The following is a 24,594-nucleotide window of genomic DNA, read 5'->3' as shown; positions in this document are numbered from 1 at the left end:
ATTCAAATAATGGGTCAAAGGTGAAATTGACAGGCTTTGGTAACAAATTGGCTATGTATGGAGTAAGAGATTGTAGAGTTAAAATGTTGCCTACACTGTGACCCTGGGAAACTGAGAGGATGGTGGTTCCCTCAATAATAATAGAGAAGTTTGGAGGTGGAGAATTGTGGGAAGAAAGATAATGGAGTCAGTTTTGGATGTGTTGAGCTTAAATTGTTTACTGATCATCCAGTTTGAGATGCCTGAAAGGAACCTAAAAATGAAAGACTGAAGATTTGAGAATCATCAGTATAGAGATTATAATTGAATCTATGAGAGTTGATGAGCTCACCAAGTGAAGTATTATATAGGGAGAAGAGATAGGGCCCTTATGTGCCTTTATTATGCATCTATTGCATGATACAGGTACATAAGATAAAGAATAATGTATCAGTAAGGCAATAATAACAATGTAGATGATAATTGTCAAAATGCCTGTGTAGTTCTGTATCACAAAGTATACAAGACTCCCCACAGAGAACGTAGAAGTAGTAAACCATTTATTCAGACACCAGAGGACCACATCCCACAAGCCATTTATCCAATCTATCAGAGCAGTAAAACATTCAGCACACAGTATCACAACATGGAGCCTCACCATCCCAAAACCTCTCTGACCCCCTGCTGGGGTCTTCCCCAAAACAAACTCACAGTAGAGCTAAGTCAGCATGTTCAGCTCTATCACAACAGCAGCCATTAGCAGCCATCTCTCTCTCTCTCTCTCTCTCTCTCTCTCTCTCTCTCTCTCTCTCTCTCTCTCCATTTCCTGTGACATAAGCTAGTCATATGGCCTATTAATGGATGGGAAAGATCTTTAAATCTAAATTGCTACTACAACTATATAGTTGTGGAAGCAGGGAAAGGGGGACCTAACTTGTATCTGAACCAGATGAAGGAAGATTGAACACAATTTCTCATTCAAATATCTTGGTACAGAGCTAGGTTAAATTTTAAATGGATTAAATTAAAGGTTCAAGGAGAGTGAGCAAGGTTTGATAAGGATATATTGGGAGACACTCACTGTTGGAGGAAGGAAAATAAAGGAAGGATTAAAAAATAAGAAGAGAATCAAAATCTGGGGAAAGGGATTTGGTTAGTTCAAGAAAAAAAGCTGCACAGAGGACACATGATATTTGTACTTGTTAGATTATAAGAGTTAGGAAAATTCCCTATCTTCTATCATCTTCTAATTTGTAATGAGGAAAGATGGAGGGAGAGAAATGAATATCAATCTTAACTGTGAAGGTGAATGGGATAAACAACCATAATACAGAAGAGGATGAAAAGAATGGACTAGAGGGAAGAATCTAACAATGTTCTTTATAGGAAACATGCCTGAAATACAAAGATTTCCATAGCAATAAAATAAGAGGCTAGAAAATTTTAGCACATTTCAGTCAAACTATAAAATAAAAAAAAAACAACAAAAAAAGAATGCAGGTATATCCAGGTACAATCATTATTGTTTCTGATAAACATAAAATAAATATGTATGCAAGAAGAATAGGTAATCAGGGGAATTACATTATAGTTAAAGGCTCTATAGATAATGATTCAATGTTAGTACTTAATATATATTTATTTAATTGTATAATATCTAAGTACTTAAAGAAAAAATTAATCCAATTGAATGGAGAGAGAAATTTTAAAACTATAAGAAATCTAGGCAAATCTCTAACAAAAAGATTAAAAAATAAAGACAGATTCTTAGAAAAATTAGAGATGATATTTCTCTGAAAACTAATGAAAGGAAATATAAAGGAACTTACATATTCAGGAATACATGGCACTTTAAAATATCTGATCATGTTTTGGAGTATGAAGATCTGACCAAAAATGTAGAAAGGCATAACTACTAAACACATAGTTTGTTGTCCATAATACAATAACAGTATATTCAATAAAGGGTCTTCAAAAGTAATGAAAATATTTGGAGACAAAGTGACATAATTCTTAAAAATGATGAATCTAAAAACAAATTATAGGAAAAAAAATGTCAGAAAAGAAAATAACAATAATCAGATAACAAATAAAAAAGTATGGGATACAGCTCAATCATTTCTAAAGAACAAATGCTATTTCTAAAAACATTTCAGTTCTTCTATCTGCCAAAAAAATCAGTAAAGACTTTGACATGTAAATAAAAATAGTTAAATTTTTTTAAATCACTAAATAACAAAGTAGAAATTTTTAAAAATAAAGAGATTGATAAAATTAAAAGTAAAAAGACTTTTAATTGGTAAAGGTGAGGCAATCATTAATGAAGAAAAGTACAGGACCATAAGCTTAAGGGACTAAAAGTCAGTTTAGGCACAAAAACATGTAGCTCTTCAGCTCTACAATCCACTAGATAAGCAACAAGAGGTTGCATGGACATATGATTATATTCATTTTCCAATACAAAGCTAAGATCTCTTGTCTTTGCCCTTGTATCTGATTATTTTTGCTGGGAAGATTTACAAGTATCAATCGAGAGGTTGTCTTTAGAGGCAGTCAATCAGTGAGTGTATTGATTTGTCATGCTCCTCCCTTCTCTCCCATTAATCACAAGGGTATCATGAGTGGGAAAGAACATGAATTTGGTACATAAATGGATTAGATAATGCTTGCTAAATCAATTATGATCAGGAGAGCTTAGCCTTCCTTAACTAAATGTAGCTGATGAAACCAGTACTGGGTTGTAGAGTCCAGAGTTCCCCTGCACAGGGATATTCATTCTCCTCCCCTATTCCCCAAAATTAGTAAAGTTTCATACCCAAGAGAGAGATCAGGAACTCCGTATTGATTATAGATAGTAGTTTAATCAATTGGGTTACTTACATTGGGGCAGAATGTTGCATCCCTGCCAAGAGTTTAACAATCATCAGCCTGGGGTGGTGGCCAGGCAATTTAGTGGATCCCCACAAAGACCCCAGGAAAGCACGGTGGTAACAATAGAAATCAGACAAAGGGAGGAGAATCTATAAAGCACATTGCTACCAATTGGTGGAATATCTGGGGTTTCTGCTTAGTAATGAGCTCATTTCTGAGCTTGGGCATTAAGTCCATGTTATTGGGTAAATGCCCAAATAACAGGTTTGTGTACTGATCCCAAACTAGTCACTGTGTTCACATTATGGTTGTTACTGGACCCATTGTATGGGTTATGAAATTACTGAATAACCTCTCAGTCCTTTGATGAGGTCTCAATAACATCTGTGACTTCTTTTCCCCTATCCCAAAAACATTTGTATAATTATAGTATCATAAATTGAGAGCGAGTGGGGACTTTGATAATAGTCTAGTTAAATTCCTTCATTTACCATCTGCAAAACCACTGTGCTATGTGTTGGGGATATTGTTGTTCATCCTTCATTCTCAAGAAGTATCACAACATCAGGAATGTGATGCCATGACTTGCAAGTGAATTGAAGTGAGGGAGGGTTGTGCAAAGTCCACCAGTCTCACTTTCTCCTCTGGAGCCATCTGGGCCCAGTGGCAAGTCACAGACCAGGATGACTGGAGATGGCCCCCAACAGTAGCAAAGTAGTCCCTTTGCTCATAGAACTCACATTTTGATAGGAGGAATATCATGCATAGGAAGTTTCAGATGCAAGTCAGATGGAAAAGTCCCCAGGTCCCCAGGACACTCTTGAAAAGCAGATATTAATGAATCTAATTTAATCTCATTTCCTTTGATAAAAATAGATTTCTTTCTGATGTTGAACCATTTAATGGTGTTATGGACTTTGGTGGTGAGAATCTTCTTTTCCAGGTCTCCAATAACTGTGGCTATTGAGGATGTGACATCTTCAGAAGCAATTAAAAGATTGCATGTCCACAACTTACTCCTCTGGACAAGGGGCCAGACTGGTAATAGGGTTGATGGTGGGGGGGAGGGGTACTGGGTTTAATGGCCCATCAGTCTTATTTGGTGGTGTTTGTGGCAAGAATGGCAGGCTCTGTTTCTACAAGTGTTGCATATCTCCAGTGTTGACTGTGGTGGTATGCATGTATGCATGTATGCATGTGTAATGTGTAATCATGTATGCATGATCAGTGGTCTTAAGGACATTGAAATTCCCTTGGCTATTGGACTCTGTAACCTGAGCAGTCCCCATTAGGGTCTCAGCAGAGTTCTTGGTTGAGGTGATGGTGGTCCAATTCCCCTGATACATGCCAAACAAACTTTCCTAGGTCTCCCTCAAAATATCTTGATGCTTCAGCTATGCTGGCTTACATGCCCAATAGGTGGCCATTGGTTGGCAGTTGGTATTGGTAGTCATGGGGATGCTGGATTCCTCCTCCACAGAATTAGTTCCCTCAATGATGGCTGCAGGGGAGAATCTGGAAACAGGTTAGTGATCTGCTGGATTCTAATATTCCTGGGGTTGTGTGGCTCTTGGACCCAGCAGTGGCAGTTGTTTGGAGGTAGGTGGTGAATTTGGGCACCTACTTCATACAAAAGTGAAGTGACTTTCCCAAGGTCACACACATATGGTAAGTCTCAGGGCCATCCTTTGATCCCAGGTTTTCTGATTATAAATCTAGCACACATTTTGGTCTCTCAATGATAAGAAAAAGGCCTCATGGCAGGGGGGTGGAGGCAAGATGGCAGCTGGAAAGCAGGGACTTGCCTAAAGCTCACCCCAGGACCCTTCAAACACCTATGAAAATGGCTCTGAACAAATTCTAGAACTGCAGAACCCACAAAATCACAGAGGGAAGCAGGGCTGCAGCCCAGGACAGCCTGGATGGTCACTGGGTAAGGTCTATCCCAATGTGCTGGGAGCAGAGAGGAGCAGAGCCCAGAGTGGGCCATGCCTGGACCAACCAGACCAAAAGCCAGGCTGAACAGGCCTTAGTGCCCTGAATCACAGAGATGTAGCAGTGACCACACTTCTCAACCCACAAACACCAAAGACAACAGAGAAGGTTAGTGGGAAAAAAACTGTGGGGATAGAGTGAAAGGAGTTTGCAGTAGGTCACAGCCCCAGGGCAGCAGAGGTGGTGCAGCTCTGAGGCTGCTTATAGAGCTACAGCTGCAGTCGGTTCCAGAGCTAGAGTGCACAGACTGCTTAGATCTGAGTCATGTTCCGGGTTGGCTGTTCTTGGGGGAGGAGGAGTGCTGTTGTTGCAGAGCTTGCTGTGTACAAATAGCTCTGAAAACAACAGTGCAACCCCTTAAGCTTGGGACAAAGTACTCTCTGTTCTACAAGCAGTCAACAACTCAAGGGTCAAGTAGTTGACTAGGGACATGAACAGGCAACGAAAACAGACTCAGATTCAGACTCAGACTTTGGAATCTTTCTTTGGTGACAAAGAAGACCAAAACATACAGCCAGAAGAAGTCAACAAAGTCAAAGAGTCTACATCAAAAGCCTCCAAGAAAAACATGAACTGGTCCCAGGCCATGGAAGAGCTCAAAAATGATTTGGAAAACCAAGTTAGAGGTGTAGAGGAAAAATTGGGAAGAGAATGAGAATGATGTGAGAAAACCATGAAAAACAAGTCAATGAATTGCTAAAAGAGACCCAAAAAATACTGAAGAAAATATCACCTTAAAACATAGACTAACTCAAATGGCAATAGAGTTCCAAAAAGCCAATGAGGAGAAGAATGCCTTGAAAGGCAGAATTAGCCAAATGGAAAAGGAGGTCCAAAAGACCACTGAAGAAAATACTAACTTAAAAATTAGATTGGAGCAAGTGGAAGCTTGTGACTTGATAAGAAATCAAGATATCATAAAACAGAACCAAAGGAATGAAAAAAATGGAAGACAATGTGAAATATCTCATTGGAAAAACCACTGACCTGGAAAATAGATCCAGGAGAGATGATTTTAAAATTATTGGACTACCTGAAAGCCATAATCAAAAAAAGGGCCTAGATATCATCTTTCAAGAAATTATCAAGGAGAAGTGCCCTGATATTCTAGAGCCAGAGTGTAACATAGAAATTGAAAGAATCCACTGATTGCCTCCTGAAAAAGATCCCAAAAAGAAAACTCCTAGGAATATTGTTGCCAAATTCCAGAGCTCCCAGACCAAGGAGAAAATACTGCAAGCAGCCAGAAAGAAACAATTTGAGTATTGTGAAAACACAATCAGGAAACACAAGATCTAGCAGCTTCTACAATAAGGGATTGAAGGACTTGGAATATGATATTCTGGAGGTCAATGGAACTAGGATTAAAACCAAGAATCACCTACTCAGCAAAACTGAGTATCATGCTCCAAGGCAAAATATGGATTTTCTTTTTTTTCTTTTTAGTTTACAACACACAGTTCTACATAATTCTGAGTTCCTGATTTTCTCCCTCCCTCCGCTCTCCCTCCCCAAGACAGCATGGAATCTCATATAACTACCACGTATAACTTTGCATTGAATTAATTTATACACTAGTCAAGTTGTGGAGAAGAATTATGACCAAGGGAATGAATGAGGAGAAAGAAGAAACAGAACCAGAAAAAAAAAACCCAAAAACACAAACAAAAGAGAAGAAAAAAAGGGGGGAAAAGCCAAGCATGAAGTGTGCCTCAATCTGCATTCAAACTCCATAGTTCTTCTTCTGGATGTAGATAGCAATCTCCATCGTAAGTCCTTTGGAGTTGTCTTTGTACCTTGTGTTGCTGAGAAGAGCGAAGTCAGTCAGGGTTGGACCTCACAGAATCCATATATCTGTGGTTGTGTATAATGTTCTCCTGGCTCTGCTCCGCTCACTCAGCATTATGTCGTGTAGGTTTGTCCAGGTTGTTATGAAGTCCGTATGATCCCCATTTCTTATGGCACAGTAGTATTCCATTACCTTCATATACCACAGCTTGTTCAGCCATTCCCCAATTGATGGGCATCCCTTTGATTTCCAATTCTTGGCTACCACGAAAAGAGCAGCTATAAATGTCTTTGTACATACGGGTCCCTTTCCCACTTGTGTGATTTCTTTGGAATACAACCCTAGAAGTGGTATTGCTGGGTCAAAGGGTATGAACATTTTTATAGCCCTTTGGGCGTAGTTCCAAATTACTCTCCAAAATGGCTGGATCATCTCACAACTCCACCAGCAATGTAACAATGTTCCAATTTCCCCACATTCTTTCCAGCATTTATCATTTTCCTGTTTTGTTATTTTAGCCAATCTGACAGGAGAGATGTGGTATCTAAGAGTTGTTTTGATTTGCATTTCTCTAATCAGTAGTGATCCAGAGCATTTTTTCATATGCCTATAGATAGCTTTAATTTCTTCCTCTGAAAACTGCCTGTTCATATCCTTTGACCATTTCTCAATTGGGGAATGGCTTGTATTCCTATATATTTGGCCCAGTTCCCTGTATATTTTAGAAATGAGGCCTTTATCAGAGATACTAGTTGCAAAGATTTTCTCCCAATTTTCTGCTTCCCTCTTAATTCTTGTTGCATTGGCTTTTTTTGTACAAAAACATTTCAATTTGACATAATCAAAATTATCCATTTTGCATTTTGTAATGCTCTCTATCACTTGTTGGGTCATGAATTCTTTACTTTTCCATAAATCTGATAAGTAAACTATTCCTTGCTTTCCCAAATTACTTATAGTATCAGCTTTTACTCCTAAATCATGAACCCATTTTGACTTTATTTTGGTATATGGTGTAAGATAATGGTCTATGCCCAGTTTCTGCCCTACCATTTTCCAATTTTCCCAACAGTTTTTGTGAGATACTGAATTATTAGCCCAGAAGCTGGCCTCTTTGGGTTCCACTGATCCACAACTCTGTTTCTTAGCCAGTATTAGGTAGTTTTGATGACTGCTGCGCTATAGTACAGGTTAATATCTGGTATGGCTAGGCCACTATCTCTAGCATTTCATTTCATTAATACCCTAGATATTCTAGACCTCTTGTTTTTCCAAATGAATTTTGTTATTATTTTGTCAAGCTCAGTAAAATAATTTTTTGGTAGTTCAATTGGTATGGCACAGAATAGATAGATTAATTTAGGTAAAACTGTCATTTTATTATATTAGCTCGGCCTATCCATGAGCAACTGATATTTTTCCATTTATTTAGATCTGACTTTATTCGCGTGAAAAGTGTTTCATAGTTATGTTCATATAGGCCCTGGGTTTGTCTTGGCAAATAGACTCCCAAATATTTTATAGTGTCTACAGTAACTTTGAATGGAATTTCTCTTTCCATCTCTTGCTGTTGGGCTTTGTCAGTAATGTATAAGAATGCTGAGGATTTATGTGGCTTCATTTTATATCCTGCAACTTTGCTAAAGTTGTTTATTATTTCAAGTAGTTTTTTACTTGATTCTCTAGGATTCTCTAAATAAATCATCATATCATCTGCAAAAAGTGAGAATTTAGTTTCTTCTTTTCCTATTCTAATTCCTTCAATTTCTTTTTCTTCTCTTATTGCTATAGCTAACGTTTCTAGTACCAAATTGAATAGTAGGGGTGATAATAGACATCCTTGTTTCACCCCTGATCTTATTGGGAATGCATCTAGCTTATCCCCATTACAAATAATGCTTGTTGATGGTTTTAGGTAGATGCTATTTATAATTTTAAGGAAGGTTCCATATATTCCTATGCTTTCTAGTTTTTTTTAATAGGAATGGGTGTTGTATTTTGTCAAAGGCTTTTTCTGCATCTATTGAGATGATCATATGGTTTCTGCTAGTTTTGTTGTTGGTATGGTCAATTATGCTAATAGTTTTCCTAATATTGAACCAGCCTTGCATTCCTGGAATAATCCTACCTGCTCATAGTGTATTATTCTCATGATAAGTTGCTGCAATCTTTTTGCTAATACTTTATTTAAAATTTTTGCATCAATATTCATTAGAGAGATTGGTCCATAATTTTCTTTCTCTGTTTTGACTCTACCTGGTTTGGGTATTAGTACCATGTTTGTGTCATAAAACGAATTTGGTAGGACTCCTTCTTCACCTATTTTCCCAAATAGTCTACAAAGTATTGGAATTAGTTGTTCTTTAAAGGTTTGATAGAATTCACATATAAAACCATCTGGCCCTGGAGATTTTTTCCTAGGGAGTTCATTGATGGCATACTCAATTTCTTTTTCTGAGATGGGGTTATTTAGAAATTTTACTTCCTTTTCTGTTAACCTGGGCAGTTTATGTTTTTGTAGATATTCGTCCATATCTCTGAGGTTGTCAAATTTATGGGCATACAATTGGGCAAAATAATTGGTACTTATTGTTTTGATTTCCTCTTCATTACATGTGAACTCACCCTTTTCATTTTTGATACTGGTAATTTGATTTTCTTCTTTCTTTTTTTTAATCAAATTGACCAAAGGTTTATCAATTTTATTGGTTTTTTCATAAAACCAGCTCTTTGTTTTATTTATTAATTCAATAGTTTTCTTGATTTCAATTTTTTAATCTCTCCTTTGATTTTCAGTATTTCTAATTTGGTATTTAATTGGGGATTTCCAATTTGCTCTTTTTCTAGCTTTTTCAGCTGTATGCCCAGATCATTGATCTCCTTTTTTCCCTATTTTATTCATGTAAGCATGTAGGGATATAAAACTTCCCCTAAGAACTGCTTTTGCTGCATCCCATAAGTCTTGGTATGTTGTTTCACTATTGTCATTCTCTTGAATGAAGTTACTAATTGTTTCTTGGATTTGTTCTTTGGCCCACTCATTCTTTAGAATTAGATTATTTAGTTTCCAATTAATCTTTACCTTATTTTTCCATGGTTCTTTGTCACAAATAATCCTTATTGCATCATGATCTGAAAAGTGTGCTTTGACTACTTCTGCCTTTCTGCATTGGATTGTGAGGTTTTTATGCCCTAGTACATGGTCAGTTTTTGAGCACGTGCTATGTACCGCTGAGAAGAAAGTATATTCCTTTTTATCCCCATTCAGTTTTCTCCAGAGGTCTATCATATCTGCCTTTTCTAAAATTCTGTTTACCTCCTTAACTTCTTTCTTACTTATTTTAAAGTTAGATTCATCAAGTTCAGAAAAGGGGAGGTTGAAGTCTCCAAATATTATAGTTTTGCTGTCTATTTCTTCCTGTAACTCCCTTAACCTCTGCTCTGAGAATGTGGATGCCATACCACTTGGTGCATATATGTTAAACAATGATATTGCTTCATTGTTTATGGTGCCTTTTAGCAGGATGTAATGTCCTTCCTTATCTCTTTTAATTAAATCTATCTTTACTTTTGCTTTGTCTGAGATTAGGATTGCTACATCTGCTTTTTTCACTTTGGCTGAGACACAATATATTTTACTCCAGCCTTTTACCTTTACCCGGTGTGTATCCCCCTGTTTCAAATGTGTTTCTTGTAAACAGCCTATTGTAGGATTATGGTTTTTAATCCATTCTGCTATCTGCTTCTGTTTTACGGGGGAGTTAATCCCATTCACGTTCACAGTTATGATTTCTATTTGTGTCTTTTTCTCCATCCTATTTCCCCCTGTTTATGCTTTTATTTCTCCCTTTCCCCTTCTCCTCTTCAACAAAGTTTTGCTTTTGACTGCCTTCCTCTGTTTACCCTCCCTTTTTATTCCCCTCCCTTATCTTACCGTTTCCCACCTTCTACTTCTCCCCTCCCTTCTGACCACCCCCTTCCCTTTTTCCCCCCTTCCCCTCCTACTTCCCGTAGGACAAGTCAGATTTCTAAACTTATCAGGGTATGTTATTCCCTTCTTGAACCATATCAGATGACAGTAAAGCTCAAATATTGCTCTTTTCCCTCTGTTCTTTCCCTCTACTATAATATGTTTTTGTGCCACTTCATTTGGTGTAATTTATCCTTTTCTACTACCTCCTTACCTCTTCTCTCATAGCCCTCCCTTTACATCTCTTAGTTTTGTTTTTTATCCTTACATCAGTTAATTTATGTAGGCATTCACCATCTATGTGTGTCCCTTTCAATTGTCATAATAGCTGTACCATTCTCAAGACTGATATATATATATATAAAATACATATATGTATGTATATGTATTATATATATATATACATATATAATACATATACATACATATACATATATATATACATATATATGTATATATAAGATGATATAATCCCACATAAAGATGCAAACAACCTGCCCTTATTGGTTAATAAGGTTTGTGGGTGTTTTCCCCCTGGTTACCTTTTTATGTCTCTCTTCAGTTTTGTATTTGTAGATCAAATTTTCCATTGAATTCTGGCCTTTTCATCAGGAAGGTCTGGAATTCCCTTATTTCATTGAATGTCCATCTCCTTTCCTGAAAAACTATGCTTAGTTTTTCCTGGGTAGTTGATCCTTGATAGTAGTCGCAGCTCCTTTGCCCTTCAGAATATCATATTCCAATTTCTCCTGTCTTTTAATGTGGAAGCTGAGAGATCCTGCGTGATCCTGACTGTAGTTCCACGATATTTGAATTGCTTCTTTTAGCTACTTGCAGTATTTTCTCCTTGAGTTTCTAGTTCTTAAATTTGGCTATAATATTTCTTGGTGTTTTCAGTTTGGGATCTCTTTCAGGGGGTGATCAGTGAATTCTTTCAATGACTATTTTGCCCTGTGGTTCTAGGACCTCTGGGCAGTCATCTTTGATAATTTCTTCGAAGATACTGTCAAGGCTCTTTTTTTCATTATGGATTTCCAGTAGACCAATAACTCTTAAATTTTCTCTCCTGGATCTATTTTCCCGGTCAGTTGTTTTCCCAATTGGATATTTCACATTTTTTTTTCCATTTTTTCATTTTTTACATTTTGTTTTACTACTTCTTGGTGCCTCATAGTTTCATTAGCTTCCACTTGCTCAACTCTAATTTTTAATGAGTTAGTGTTTTCATTTTGCTTTTGAGTCTCCTTTTCCAATTGGTTGATTTTATCTCTCAGGGTTTCATTTTCTCTATTTAGATTCTGAATATCCGTGGCCATTTTGCCAATCTTATTCTTTATGGACTTTTCCATTTTTTCCATTTTTTCTTTTACCTCCCTAATTTGGTTTTTAAAATCCTCCTTTAGCTCTTCCAGCAATGTTTTTTGGGCTGGAGACCAGTTCACATGATCTTTTGAGGTATCAGATGTATCTATAGTGTCATTGCTGTCCCCTTCCAAATTGGTATTTTGATCATGCCTGTCTCCATAAAAAGAATCTCTGGTCCTCGGTTTTTTTGTATGCTTCTTCATGTTGGTTTGCCTTTTCCTGGCTTTATAACAAATATCTCCTTTTGGGGCTCAGTGCTCTCTGTTCCAGCTTTCCTATTCTGGGGATTGTGAGTCTAGAATTATAGCCTTCAGTTTCCTGAGGTGTGGGGGAGGGGTCTTGCTTCCTGATGTCTCACTCTCTAGAGGTGCTCTCCAGCACTGTTGCTCTTCAGCAGTGGTCTCAGCTGTTTGTTGTTTGAGCTGATGTCTGGCACTTCCCCTGGGAGAGCAAGATTATGTCTGGGCTCCTGGTGTTGAACCCTGCCGGCTCTGCCCCTCTGGGACTAATGAACTTCTACTATTTGACCACTGAAGCCCCACTTCTTTCTCCTCTGTTCAGCATTCTTTTTTTTCCCTGAGAAATTCTCTGGGTGAGGTGGGGAGGGGTTAGAGCTGTTTACCCGACCATTATGTCTCCTGGAAGTTCAGGAAGCTGGTTTCATTCCTTCGGGCTGCAAGCTTCAGGAGTCAGTGTTTCACAGCCAGTGGTATTGCGCTGCCTCTCATCGCTTCCACAGACTGCTGTCCTGTGTTGGGAGGCCTGGGGATCTCCGCCAGTTTCGGGCGCCCAGCTTTCTCCCATCCTGTCTCCCACGTGGGTTTCCCGACTGGCCGCTTCTGCTTTGGTCTGGAGCAGCTCCACACGCTGAGCACTCTCTGAGCCTACAGGTTCATGCTTTCAGCCTTTCAGACTCTCCCGGCTTGGAAATGTGCCCCACTCAGACTGCTCGTGGTTTCTAACTCTCTCAAATCTGCTCAAATTCACTTTTTTTTATAGGAATCTGACAGACCTTGTGAGAGAGCTCCGGTAAGATGCTGTTTTCATGTGGCCATCTTGGCTCTGCCCCCCATTATAAAAGTTCTCACTTGTATGCCTCTTTTATGTGAGAAAATTTCCCCTGTTTTTCAAATTATGGATTTTCAATAAAATAGAGACTTTCAAGCTTTCTCAGTGAAAAGACCAGAGCTGAATAGAAAATTTGACTTTCAAACACAAGAATCAAGAGAAGCATGAAAAGGTAAACAACAAAGAGAAATCATAAGGGATTTACTAAAGTAGAACTGTTTTGTTCACATTCCTACATGGAAAGATCATGTGTATGATTCATGAGACCTCAGTATTAGGGTAGCTGAAGGGAATATACATATATATCTATACCTATATCTATATCCATATCCATATCCATATCTATCTATCGTCTATCTATAGACAGAGGGCACAGTATGAGTTGAATATGAAAGGATGATATAAAAAAATACAATCAAATTAAGGGTTGAGAGAAGAATATATTATGAGAAAGGGAGAGATAGAATGGGGTAAATTATCTCACATAAAAGCAGCAAGAAAAAGCAGTTCATTGGAAGGGAAGAAGGGCAGGTGAGGAGGAATGAGTGAATCTTGCTCTCATCAGATTTGATCTGAGGAGGGAATACCATACACACTCAATTGGGTATCTTACCCCACAGGAAAGAGGAGGATGGAGATACAAAGGGGGGACATTAGAAGGGAGGGCAGATAGGAGGAGGAGGTAATCAAAAGCAAACACTTTTGAAAAGGGACAGGGTTAAAGGAGAAAATTCAATAAAGGGGGATAGGATAGGAAGGAGCAAAATATAGTTAGTCTTTCACAACATGAGTATTGTGGGAATGTTTTGCATAATGATACACATGTGGCCTATGTTGAATTCCTGGCCTTCTTAGGGAGGGTGGGTGGGGAGGGAAGAGGGGAGAAAATTTGGAACTCAAAGTTTTAGAAGTAAATGTTCAAAAAAAAAAGTTTTTGCATGCAACTAGTTAATAAGATATACGGTCAATGGGGCACAGAAATCTACCTTGCCTTACGAGAAAGTAAGGTAAAAGGGGATGGGGGGGAGTGGGGTGACAGAAGGGAGGGCTGACTGGGGAACTGGGTAATCAGAATATATGACATCTTGGAGTGGGGGGAAGGGTAGAAATGGGGAGAAAATTTGTAATTCAAACTCTTGTGTAAATCAATGCTGAAAACTAAAAAATATTAAATAAATAATGGTTGAGAGGAAAAAAAAAAAGCAAAACACACCTCATGGCCTTTCTAGTCCAGGGTTCACATTCTACATTCTATACCACTTAATCTTAGGGAAGTCACTTAGCTTCTCTGAGTCTGTTTCCTCATTTACAAAATGAGGGCATTGGACAAAATGGCTGCTAAGATCTCTTCCATATCTATGATTTTATCATCTTGGACAATGCTATAGATGCATGCTCTTTTTATCCAGTGATGTCACTAATGTGTATATACCATTAAAAAATCAAAGACTTCTGAACTTTTGGAAAGGAGCCATATTTACAAAACATCACAAAATATTTTTAGTAGCACTTTTGTTGTAGCAAAGAAATAAAGTGAATGCACATCATCATTTGTGAAATGGCTAAGCAAATTTTGTCATGTAAATGTAATAGCATATAATTACACCGTAAGAATTGGTAAATATGATGGATACAAAGAATATTGAGAAGACTTGAATTAACTGTTGCAGAGCTGGAACCAGGAGAACCATTTATACATTGATCAGAATAATATAGATGAAAATAGTCTTGAAAAACTACAGAACTGTGACCTATTCATGACCATTCATGACTTCAAAAGACTAATGATGAATTATGCATCTTAACCCTTGGTAGAGAGGTTATAAAATAGATGTGAAGAAGAAGACATACAGTTTCAGAAAGAGCCAATGTGTTTATTTATTTTTCTTGTTTATACTTTTTTTTGCAAGGAAGGGTTTTAATTTTGAGGGAGAGTTGGTGGGAGTGTTAGTGTTAGAAAAAAGGAGAAAAGAATGTCAGTGAAACAGTAAAAAAACAAAAACAAACAAAGAAACAAACAAAAAAACAAAACCAGCCAGAATAGAGCAGAGGGAAGATGGAAGGGACATAGAGAAACAGGAAGGTGTTGTTAAAACCATAGTAAATTTAACATACATTTTAAAACAGACTGCAACACTTTACAGTTTCATATACATACCTTTTCATTCTTTATGTAAAATAAAACTATTTCAGTTAATTATAAACCAATTGATCTCTACAACCTCTTATGCTTCCTACAAGTTGAATTAATACCACTTCCAAAATAGAACAATTAGGGCTAACTACCTTTTAAAACATGGAATGATTAAAGATTACTGACTCACAAAAATAAGTGATTACATCTAAGATCATTGCATCTTAATTTAAAGATACCCTGCTTTTAGTTTTCAACTCTCATAGGATTTGTGACAAGCAACACTGATCTCATTTCAAAGCATGTTAAAATAGTGAATTCTCTGGAGAAAAGTGGTATATGTGCTTAACTGTAATTAAATTATGTTTAGGTATTAAAACTATTTATTGGAGCAATAAAATTTTGAGGATGTGAGAGTTCTCAGGTATAATCTCAGGTATAATCTAAAATATAGAAAATATTGTCTACATAACCATGATGAAACACACCCACAAACATATGATCCTGTTTCACACAAAGAAAAGAGATAGAAAATTATTTGCCATTAAGACTCACAATCTAAGTCCACCACATAATTGGCAATTGGAGAGGGGGAAGGGTCACAATTGTTTGCGGAATTGAGTACTTATTAGAAAACATGTGAGCAGCATAAGAATAAATTCTAGAATCCCTTCAGATATTGTCTGGGGAGAAAGGATGAGATGTCCTTTGTGAACAGGTGGGTAGATAGCACAATCTATTTGTTTGTCCTCTCTGTGGAGAGAGGATTGCAAAGTTAAAGGGTATTTATCAAACATATTTCATCAGCCAAAATCTTTAGATCATCCTCACAAAGCACAACAGGGAATTTCACTTTCCTATAGACTTAAAGACTGAAGTCCTCTCTGAGGAGACAAGGATAGAAAGAATTCAGATTCAGCACCCTGAGCTAACCTAGGTGTCTATCAGGGACGACCCACAGGACTGGTAACTTGTGCTGCACCTCTTTTCCTGAGATCCAGACCAAGAAAAGAGTCATTCAAATTGTACAAAGCAGCATTTAGCTCTTGGCTCCTCCAGAGCCATCAATTTGTGGTTTCCATGTAATTAAAATAGTCTCCTTGGAAATCAGCTGTTGCCAACTCATTCTTGCTAATATGTCACTTGGGGGTTCATTAAAAGGAGAGCAGGTAGTTGTGTAATTAAAAAGTTATTAATTTGCTATGATGAAAGAGATATGTATTTACATATACATATTAACTTGGATTCATGGAGACTGTTTCCTCTGAAGAGCACAATGCCCTGACAGGGTAGAACAAACTTTTAGCCTTGCCTGCAGAGGTGCAACCTTGTTAGGAGGTGTTTATAACTAAATTCTGTCTGATGGCTTTGACAATCGTTACCTGCAGTAGTCTCTAGAGCCAGCCACATAATAAAGAAAGGTGAGGGAAACTTGTGTAAAGTTTGAGGCCTCCCTGGGGAAGGGTGATTGGCTTTCACTGGCAAAGTATTTATCTTGCAAAGGAAAGGGAAAGAAAAATGAAATAACTCTTGAAAGAAGGGAGTTTGGGAAGCTTTCAAAGTAATTTAGAATTTCTCTTAAGGAAGAATTACTAATTATTGACTCTTTTTTTGGGTGGGGGAGGTGAGGAAGGAAGGAGGAAGAGGAGGAGGAGAAAGGAGAGGGAGAGAGAGGAGGAAGAGAAGGAGGAGGAAAGACAGACAGACTCACAGACACAACACACACACACACACAAACACACACACAGAGGGAGAGGGGGAGAGAGAGAGAGAGAGAGAGACTTAGAGACTGAGACTATGTACCTCCCTCCACTGATGCAGGTTGGAAACTTCTTGGTAACTAAATGTCTTAGAGACTTGCTTAGGGCATTGAGAAATTAAGTAATTTTTTTGTGGTCACACAGTCACTGTCAGAGGCAGTATTTGAATCCAAATTTTTTTGACTCTTAAGGCCTACTCTTCATCAACTAAGCCATAACGCCTCTCATATTACTTCATAAATTATTTTGTTTCATTATTTCAAATATAGATGTCTCTATATTTTTATGTTTAATTATCTTAATCATAATACGTTATTCTATTGCATATACAGGCCACTATTCTACCATTCCCAGAGTTGGGCATAAAGTTTATTTCTAGTTGTTTTTTAATTCTAAAAATATTATTACAAATATTTTTGAACAGAAAGCATTATTTCCTTTTTGGATAACATGTTTAATTTAGTAACCTAATAATGTTCCTACAATTCACTTCACTGTTGTTTACCCATGTCCCACAAAGGTAGGTGTTTTATATTTTTGCACACAGTCTCTCATGGACTATGTTGCTGTAGTTCATCCTTCGTTTTGTCAAAGAAGGCCAATGACATCAGAAGTGAGTGATATCTTGACTTGCGTGTGAACTGGATTTAAATGAGGTGGAGTTGCACAAGTCTTCAGCTTCATTCTCTCTTCCAGTGTCATCAACATCTAGTGGCAAGACAAAAGTCAGGAAGACTGGGCAATGGCCTGGGATGCAGTGGATGACCTTGGCATCTTCAATAAGGACTATAAAGGAGGGCAATGCTGCAGATAAGATTAAAAAATACTTAAGGAATGCATTTTATATTACTGTGCAGTAATAAATGATGAATATTGAACATTTAGGGGACCTTGTCTTTTTTTTTTCTTTCTTACTGATCCTGCTATTTCCTCTGCATAGGTAGTTCTTGGTGAGGAACTTCCTGTATCAATGCAACTTCTCTGCAATACAGTAGAAGGGAGTGACCTAGGGTACAGTGAGCCAATATACTTCAGAAGTGAGACTTGAGTGGCAGCTAAGCAGCCCAGTGAGCAGAGCACTGGCCTTGAAGTGGACTTCAAATGTGACCTCAGACACTTGACACACTTACTATCTGTGTGACCTTGGGCAAATCACTCATCCCCAATTGCCCTGCCTTCCCCCCTCCAAAAAGAAATGAAAAAAAAGGAAAGAAGTGAGATTTTAGTCAACTTGAGTAAACATCTTCTTGACATCAATTACACTCTCCTGCCTCTCACTTAATGAAATTTGGAAGAATTATTATGTACAGCCAAACAGCTCAAACCAGGAGACATTTTATACAGTGCACACAATAATGCAAATGTAAACAACAACAACAAAATTGAGGAACATCAGGAAGCAATATCCATCTACCTTTTCTTAGAGAAGTGAGAGAGTATTGGTCTGGAATGTTGTAATACTCTCAGACATGGTTAATGCATTGATTGGTTTTGCTTAACCGTTTTCTTTTCCCCTCTCTGCCAAGATTCATAGCCTAGAAAGTAACTAGAGTATGGGAAGAAACTATCTGTAGAAACATAGAATTTCACGGGTTGAAAAAAAAAATCTAAGAATGGATGCAACAATAAAACACAATACTTCACGTATTCATGCAAAAATGCACAAAGTATGGGTAAAAAAAACAAAATAAGGAGATAAATTTTACCTCAAAGGTATCCATGAAACTTGGTGGTATGAAATCCAAAATTAGAATATGACCTTGGATGTAATAAACGTTATTCAGAAGGTAAAGGAATAGTCCTTCGGGTCTCTGACGTCACTCCCACCCAGCTCCTCCTGTCTCGGTCATGGCCCCGCTGCTGCTGCCCCTGCTGCTACTCCCTGCAGTCCAGGCCCCGCCGCTCTCCCCCACCTCCTGCAGCTGCCCAGGAGCACGCCCGGCCCATGCTCGTGCAGGTGAGGGGGGCTCCACACCGAGGGGACAAGGCCTTGGCTGAATTCCTGAGATGAAATTAAAGAGGTGAGGAAAATCCGGAAATACAAATCCCTCCCCAACTTGTCGGGGGATTGGGAACCGGGTGTGCAAGAGACAGATTAGGATGCGAGAGGATCATGTTCACATTCAATTTGAACAACAGCATCCCACCGACATTTGATGACCAGCCACCAGAGAGACAGAAAGACCAAGAACAGCAAGACCCTGAACTTATGTCAACCCTGAGCTTCGTGATGGAGCCTGTGAAGTACGATACCAAGAAAGCCCTTGTGCTGAACGGACAGCATCCGGAGGGTAAGGTTGGACAGCAAGAAGATGAGAGCGGCATCTTCTCCATCCTTAAAGTTAGCTTTCAGTCCATCACCGAATCTGTCTGGAAAGATACAAACTATCCATTCAAAACGGATTCCCTGGACTGGGCCCTGTACCACGACTTGTTGGACTTCCTGGCTCACCGAGGGGTGGACAACACGTTTGCAGACTCACTCAGCACAGCCTTAGAGCACCAGGAGCACATCAACTTTCTGGAAGATCTGAAAGGGTTTGTCGAGTGTCAGTACGGAGACCTGAGGCTGTTTCGGCAAGGAGAAGAGCACTGGCCCTGGAGTCAGGAAGACCTGAATTCAAATCTGGCCTGAGACACTTGACACACTCACTAGCTGTGTGACCTTGGGCAAGCCAATTAACCCCAGTTGCCCTGCCTTCACCCCTCCAAATAAAAGGGGAAAATTTCCTAACACTTTCATGGATGAATGATAGCGTAATTATAGAGGGGAGGGGCCTTTGGCTTTCAAGGCATCCACCGTTGTTCTCTGCCCAAAGTAGAGCAGCTAATAATTTATTGACGACTTAATCTTAGCCTTCAAAAGGTGGAGGAAAAAATGGAAGAATCTGGGGGGTGGGGGGGGGCGAGGCATTCAGTGAGGTACAGTGGAAAGAAAGATGAATTTGGAATCATAGGATGTAAGGCTTAATTCTAGCTCTGGCACTTACACAGCATAGGAGGGCAAATTGCTTTATGTTTCTGGGCTTCATTTTCCTCTTTTGTAAAACCTGGGGGTTTAAATTAGATTACTTGTAAGGGCCCATCTAGCTCTAGAGCTATGTTCCCATGATAACACTTTGCAATATATCCCAGGATAAGAAAGGGGTGGTTGCAGACTGGGGTATACATTCTCAGACATGGCCATTATCTTTATTTGTTTTGTGTAGCTTTACTTTGTTGTGAGGTAAGGTTCTATTGGGGGCCAGAGATTCCCTGAAAAGTGGGTTATTTAAAAAAAGAACAACAATAAACATTTAAATCAACTAAAAATAAAAAGTACAATCGGTTAATTGATTTCTAAAGTTTGTTTAGCAGTCTGTGATGTGATCAATATCGGTAGTCTTGGATCCACAGATACTGACCATAGCCCCTCTAACCTTAGTAGACAGGTTTATTCTTTGGTAGGAAAAAATCAACATTGTGTAGTCATTCCTAGTGATGGCTAGTAATAAGGAAATTAATCTAGGCAGATCCTCAAGAAACAGACTGAATAGTTCAGTGGTGGAGCAGGCAGGGGAATGGGAGAAATAATAAAATAGAATTTTAAGAGCTAGAAGGACTCCAGTGGTATTTAATTCAATTCAATACACATTTATTAAACACCTGTAATGTGCAGGACACTATGCTAGGCAGTAAGGATACAAAATCAAAATGAATCCATGGTCTCAAGGAGTTTATGTTGTACTGGGGGAAACAACTTGCACACATAAATGAACATAGGGTAGTTTGAGAAGGGAGTGCAAACAACTAGAGGGATGAGGAAGCTTAGAATTCTAAGAGGCAGAGATGAAGAGACAGTGAATTTCAAGCATGGACTTAGGAGATGATCTTGAGTTGTGTGCATAGTTAGTAGGTCATTTTGGCTGGAATGTAAGAATATTTGAAGGAGAGAAGTATAAAATTAATTTGGATAGAAAGATTGGATTCAGTTAACAGTCTTTGCATTTTATCCTAGAATCAATATGTAGACCCTTGGGTAAGGAGTAACATAGTCATTCCATACTTCAGAAATATTATTTTGAAAGTCGTGTGGAGGGATTGGTGTAAAGAGAACGATTGGTCAAAGAAGGATCAATTAGGGTGTTAACACAATCTAAAACATAACAAAGACCTTGATCTAAACTTGTGGCTCTCTGAGTGGAAAGAAGATGAATATTGTGGAGAAAAAATAGATTGCATTTGTCAGATAATTGAATATAAGAGTGATATTTGGTGTACAAAAAGGAATACACCAAGGATGGATGTAACATTGTTTACCTGGGTGGCTGAAAGGATGTTAGTAACTTCAAACATAGTAAATTTTGGGGGAGGGCAGGTGAGAAGATGATGTGTTTGGGTTTGGAAATGTTTAGTCTGTGGTGCCAGCCAGCCAGCTATATGGAAATAGCCATCTAACTGTTGAAGAGAAAAATAATAACAGAATATACAGGCTATAAAGATTTGGGAATCATCTTCTTCAACCCATGGTAGTAGATGATATTACAAGGGAGATTGTATTAGAGAATGTTGAAAAAATGGCCCTACGGAACACTGATTCTTCTGGGGTGGGAGGATGATGAACCAGTGACAGATCAAGAAGGAGAGTGTCACGAAAGCAAAGAAGACACAGAGTATCCAATGAGAGGGTTTAATCAACAATGATAAATACTTTAAAAAGGTCAAGGAGGATGAGAACTGAGAAGGTCATTGGATTTAGGAATTTAGGTAGTTGGTGACATTGGAGAGTACAATTTCAGTAAGGTGAAAGAATTTATGAAGGATGTAGGGGTGAATTTTTTTATTAATTTTTTTTTAAAGTTTACAACATTCAGTTCCACAAGTTTTTGAGTTCCAAATTTTCTCCCCTGCCTTCTGCCCCTCTAGATGGCATGTAATCTGATATAGGTTCTACATATACCTTACATTAAACTTCTTTTCCCAATAATCAAGTTGTAAAGAAGAATTATAACCAATGAAATGAACCATGAGAAAGATGTAACAAAACCAATAATAAAATTACATTAAAAAAAGAGAGCAAATAGATTGCTTCAATTTGCATTCAGATTCCGTGGTTCTTTCTCTGGGTGTGGACAGCCTTTTCCATAATGAGCCTTTTGGAGGTGTCTTAGAACCTTTCATTGTTGAGAAGAGCCATGTCTATCAAAGTTAGTCATCACAGAAGCAATATGTCTGTGGTTGTATATAATAATGTGTACAGTGTTCTCCTGGTTCTGCTCCCTTTACTCATCATCAGAGCATATAAGACTCTCCAGGTTCTTATGAAGTCCATCTGCTCCTCATTTCTTGTAGGACAATAGAATTCCATTGCATTCATATACCACAATTTGTTTAGCCATTCTGCAGTTGATGGACATCTCCTTGATTTCCTATTCTTTGCCACCACAAAAAGGGCCACCATAAATATTTTTCTACGTATGGGTCCTTTTCCTCCTTGTATCTCTTTGGGATGTAGCCCTAGAAGTGGTATTGCTGGGTCAAAGGATATGCACATTTTTATAGCCCTTTAGGTGTAGTTCCAAATTGCTCTCTAGAATGCTTCAATGATCTTGCAACTCCACCAACAATGCGATTCCAATTTTCCCACATCTTCTCCAGCATTTATGATTTTCCTGTTCTGACATGTTAGCCAACTTTACAGGAGAAATGTGGTACCTGAGAGTTGTTTTCATTTGCACTTCTTTAATCAGTAGCAATTTAGAGCACTTCTTCATATGACTATAGATATCTTTAATTTCTTTCTCTGAAAACTGCCTGTTCATATCTTTTGACCATTTATCGATTGGGTAATGATTTGTATTCTTATAAATTTTTCTCAATTCTCTGTATATTTTAGAGATGAGGCCTTTGTCAGAGACACCAATTATAAAAATTCCCAGTTTTCTGCTTTCCTCCTAATATTGGTTGTACCGGCTTTGTTTGTGCAAAACCTTTTCAATTTAATATAATCAAAATCATTCATTTTGCATTAGTCACAAATTCTTCCCTTCTCCCTAAGTCTGACAGATAAACTATTCCCTTCTCTCCCAAATTGCTTATAGTATCAGCCTTTATAACTAAGTTGTGAACCCCTTTTAACTTTATTTTGGCATAAGGAGTAAGATATTGGTCTATGCCCAATTTCTGCCCTACTGTTTTCTAGTTTTCCAAGCAGTTTTGTGATATACTGATATACTGAGCTGAACTCTTTGGTTTTGTCAAAGTGTAGATTACTGTATTCAATGACTACTGCATCTTGTGCACCTAACCTGTTCCTCTGATTCACCACTCTATTTCTTAGCCAGTACGAAGTAGTTTTGATGATTGCTTCTTTATAATACAATTTAATATCTGCTATGGCTACCTCCTTCCCTAGCATTTCTTTTCATTAATTCCCTTCATATTCCGGATGTTTTGTTCTTCCAGATGAATTTTGTTATTATTTTTTCTATCTCTATAAAATCATTTTTGGTAATTTGATTGGTATGACACTAAATAAGGAAATTAACTTAGGTAATATTGTCATTTTCATCATATTAGCTCAGCCTAACCATGAACAACTGATGTTTTTCCATTTATTTAGATCTGACTTTACTTGTGTGAGAAGTGTTTTGTAATTGTGTTTATATAGTTCCTGGGTCTGTCTTTGCAGGTAGACTTCCAGATATTTTCTAGTGTCCACAGTAACTTTAAGTGGAATTTCTCTATCTCTTGCTTTTGGGCTTTGTTAGTAAGATATAGGAATTCCAAGTATTTGTGTGGGTTTATTCTATATCCTGCAACTTTGCTAAAGTTATTTATTGTTTCAAGCAAAAGTTTTTGGGAAGCAGTCAAAGCAGTCCTTAGTGGAGAAGCTGTGTCTTTGAACAGTTTCATTAAAGAAAGAGGGAAAGTACATGAAATGCAAACAACTGAGAAAATTAGAAAAAAGCAAAATTGAAACTATTCAATATCAAAATAGAAATACTGAAAAGCAAAGAGATTAATAGACATGAAAGCAAAGCAACCACTGAACTTATAAATAGAACCAGGAGCTATTTTTGAAAATGCCGATAAAATAGATTAAGAATCAGATAACTGAATGAAGAAAGAAAGAAACTAAATTAACAGTATCAAAAATGAAAAAGGACAAATCATTACAAAACAAAAAGAAATAAAAGACATTGTCACAAAGTGTTTTGCTAAATTATATGTCAATAAAACTGAAAACTTAAAGGAAATGGATGAGTATTTCTAAAAATCTAAAATGTCCATATTAATAGAACAAGAATAGATAAGTAACCCAAATTCAGGAAAAGAAATTGAAAAAAAACCTCATAAATTTCTGAAGGAGAAAAAACCAAGGACTAGATAAATTTAAAAATAAATTCTATCAAGAATTCAAATTCAAATTAACATTATATCATGTCTTAAAAAATGACAAGAAGAGATTGTCTTGATACCTAAACTAGGGAAAGACAAAACATAGACAACTATAGACAAATATTCCTACCCAAAAGGTTATATTGAAAAACTAAAAAGACTACATCCTGTGACTGCATTGGATTTATGGCAGGAAGGCAGGATTGATCCAATATTAGGAAAATTATAATATAAAAGACTACATAAATAATAAAAATAATAAAAAAAACACATGATTATATCA

At 37.6% G+C, this 24,594-nt stretch overlaps 1 pseudogene; it reads left to right on the top strand.

Moving 5' to 3' along the window:
* The first annotated feature begins 15,872 nt into the window (after window positions 1-15,872).
* Window positions 15,873-23,605, top strand: LOC118857969 (annotated as a pseudogene).
* The last annotated feature ends 989 nt before the right edge of the window (window positions 23,606-24,594 follow it).

This window comes from Trichosurus vulpecula, chromosome 7 (genome assembly GCF_011100635.1).
Source record: "Trichosurus vulpecula isolate mTriVul1 chromosome 7, mTriVul1.pri, whole genome shotgun sequence".
NCBI lineage: Eukaryota > Metazoa > Chordata > Mammalia > Diprotodontia > Phalangeridae > Trichosurus > Trichosurus vulpecula.
The sequence above is the reverse complement of the archived record's forward strand: the minus strand, read 5'-3'. Positions and strand labels throughout refer to the sequence as shown.